Below are 3,311 nucleotides of genomic sequence, written 5' to 3' on the forward strand. Positions count from 1 at the left end.
ACATTTCTCCAAAGAAGACATATAAATGGCTAATAGACACATGAAAAAATGTTCATCATCATTAGCCATCAAGGAAATTCAAATCAAAACCACACTGAGATACCACCTTATACCAGTTAGAATGCCAAAGATTAATAAGGCAGGAAACAACAAATGTTGGAGATGATGTGGAGAAAGGGAACCCTCTTACACTGTTGGTGGGAGTGTAAGCTGGTGTAGCCACTTTGGAAAACAGTGTGGAGATTCCTCAAAAAATTAAAAATAGAGCTACTCTATGAGCTGGCAATTGCAATACTTGGTATTTACCTGAAAGATACAGATGGAGTGAAAAGAAGGTCCATATGTACCCAATGTTCATAACAGCAATGTTCACAATAGCCAAACTGTGGAAAGAGCTGAGATGCCCTTCTACAAAAGAATGGTTAAAGAAGATGTGGTCCATATACACAATGGAATATTACTCAGCCATCAGAAAGGATGAAGACCCAACTTTTGCCATCAACATGGATAGGACTGGAGGAGATTATACTGAGTGAAATAAGTAAAGCAGAGAAAGTCAATTATCATATGGTTTCACTTATTTGTGGAGCATAAGGATGGAGGACATTAGGAGATGGAAAGGAAAATCGAAGGATGGGGGATCAGAGGGGGAGATAAACCGTGAGAGACTGTGGACTCTGAGAAACTGAGGGTTTTAGAGGGGAGGGGGTAGGGGAATGGGTGAGCCTGGTGGTGGGTATTAAGAAGAGCACATACTTCTTAAAGCACTGGGTGTTAATACGTAAAACAATGAATCTTGGAACACTGTATCAAAAACTAATGATGTACTGTATGGTGACTAACATAACACAATAAAAATTAAAAGAAAAAGGTAGCAACAGAGTCTGTTCAGCATTATTGAGGGGTTTTGGGGGGTTGCTGGACCTGCTGACACCGCTACCGCCACTTCCCCGTTTGATTATTTGCAATGGCAGGGTTTGATAACTTAAACACGGATTTCTACCACACAAGTTACAGCATCGATGACCAGTCACAGCCGTCCTATGACTATGGAGGAAATGGAGGATCCTATAGCAAACAGTATGCTAGCTATGACTACTCACAGCAAGGCTGATTTGTCCCTCCAGACATGATGCAGCCACAACAGCCATACACTGGGCAGATTTTTCAGCCTACTCAGGCATATACTCCAGCGACACCTCAGCCATTCTATGGAAAAAACTTTGAGGATGAGCCACCTTTATTAGAAGAATTAGGTATCGAGGCGCCTGGGTGGCTCAGTGGGTTAAAGCCTCTGCCTTCGGCTCGGGTCATGATCCCAGGGTCCTGGGATCGAGCCCCACATCGGGTTCTCTGCTCAGCAGGGAGCCTGCTTCCCCCCTCTCTCTGCCTGTCTCTCTGCCTACTTGTGATCTCTGCCAAATAAATAAATAAATAAATAAATAAATAAATAAATAAATAAAATTTTTAAAAAAAATAAGAATTAGGTATCAATTTTGACCACATCTGACAAAAAACACTAACAGTGTTACACGCATTAAAAGTAGCAGACGGCAGCATCATGAATGAGACTGATTTGGCAGGACTGATAGTTTTTTGCCTTGCTTTTGGAGCCACATTGTTACTGGATGGCAAAATCCAAGTTGGCTATGTATATGGGATCAGTGCAATTGGATGTCTAGGAATATTTTGTTTACTAAACTTAATGAGTATGACAGGTGTTTCATTTGGGTGTGTGGCAAGTGTCCTTGGATATTGTCTTCTTCCCATGATCCTACTTTCCAGCTTTGTGGTGATATTTTCTTTGCAAGTAATGGTAGGAATCATTCTCACTGCTGGAATTATTGGATGGTGTAGTTTTTCTGCATCCAAAAAAATTTTTTTAAAAATATTTTACTTATTTATTTGATAGAGAGTGAGAGAGAGAATGACAGGGGAGAAGGTCGGAGGAGAAGCAGACTCCTCATGGAGCTGGGAGCCTGATGTGGGACTCGATCCCAGGACTCCAGGATCATGACCTGAGCCGCAGGTAGTCGCTTAACCACCTGAGCCACCCAGACGTCCCTGCATCCAAAATTTTTATTTCTGCATTAGCCATGGAAGGACAGCAACTTCTAGTAGCATATCCTTGTGCTTTGTTATAGGAGTCTTTGCCCTGATTTCTGTTTTTTGAACTGAATTTATCTGGCATGTGGACATCATTGGGCCAAAAAGGACTTGAACTCTTAAATTGGACCAGCAAACTGCTACAGTGCAACTCTCATGCAGACCTAACATTTGACTGTTGGAGCAATGGAAGTAAATATGTATCTTTTGTTCACTTTTATAGAACTTTTGAATACTATGTTGGATTTATCTGCAGTATGACTAACTTTAAGTATTTGTGCTTATACAGATAAGGTTAAGAAGTGCTATTTCTCTCCTGTTCCTGCAGCCTTTGAAAAACAAATTTTTTCCTTGCAAATTATATTAAGATGTTTTTAACAGATTTTTATCAACTGTGGGAAACTAACCACAGAACTAATAATCTTTCTTAGAAACAACCCAGTCATAGTTAAGAAGACACGAGATGTATTGCAGAAATATTTTTCCAAGGGATTAGGAAAGAAAAATTGCCTATATTCTCAAGTTAGATGCACTTGGAGCAAAAAAGTGATCCCAAAGTAGAATTTTATAAGTTTGTACTTCCAAAATTTGACAATCCTTTAAATTATCTCATGGAGTTTTTGCTAAAATTCAAGGAGACAAGAAGTTCATAGTCTACTTTATTGTAGATAGGAAATGTGAACACCTGTTAAGATAAGCATTAACTAAATCATAGTGACCCAGACTGGCTACATTTATGTTCATAGTTGGATCTTCATATTTCCTAGAAAATCACTAACCTTTTTTGAAAAAAATATTTAAAATGTCACAATTTCAGTACGGCAGCTACCACTGTAAAATGCATTTGATGGTTAGTAATTAAAATTTTCCCAATTAAAAAAAATTAAAAGAAAAAAACCTATTTTCTAAAATAGTAACTTTTTAAAAGACCAATCCTTAGAAAAATATCTTATTTATGCCTAACTGTTGTTGTGTTCCTTGGTTTCTTCTAGCAGCTGAAAAATATGTTAAATAATTAGAAAGTATCCATAAAACTTGCTTAATGCCTGTTTATAACTTATTGTGTCAATTTGTTTCCAAAGTTATTCCTTTTTTTTCCCCTTAAATTCAAGTTAGTTAACATAGTGTAATATTTGTTTCAGGAGTAAAATTTAGTGATTCGTCACTTATGTGTAACACCCAGTGCTCATCCCACAACTGCCCTC

The 3,311-nt window shown here is 38.1% G+C and overlaps 1 pseudogene across 1 annotated transcript; it reads left to right on the plus strand.

Annotated features, from left to right (window-relative positions):
* Positions 1 to 967: 967 nt before the first annotated feature.
* On the plus strand, positions 968 to 2,173 carry LOC308338907 (protein YIPF5-like; annotated as a pseudogene). Its single transcript has 3 exons — positions 968 to 1,256; positions 1,488 to 1,862; positions 2,059 to 2,173. The product of its transcript is annotated as a protein YIPF5-like (transcript).
* The last annotated feature ends 1,138 nt before the right edge of the window (positions 2,174 to 3,311 follow it).

The sequence above is a fragment of the Martes martes genome (genome assembly GCF_963455335.1).
Source record: "Martes martes genome assembly, chromosome: 2".
NCBI lineage: Eukaryota > Metazoa > Chordata > Mammalia > Carnivora > Mustelidae > Martes > Martes martes.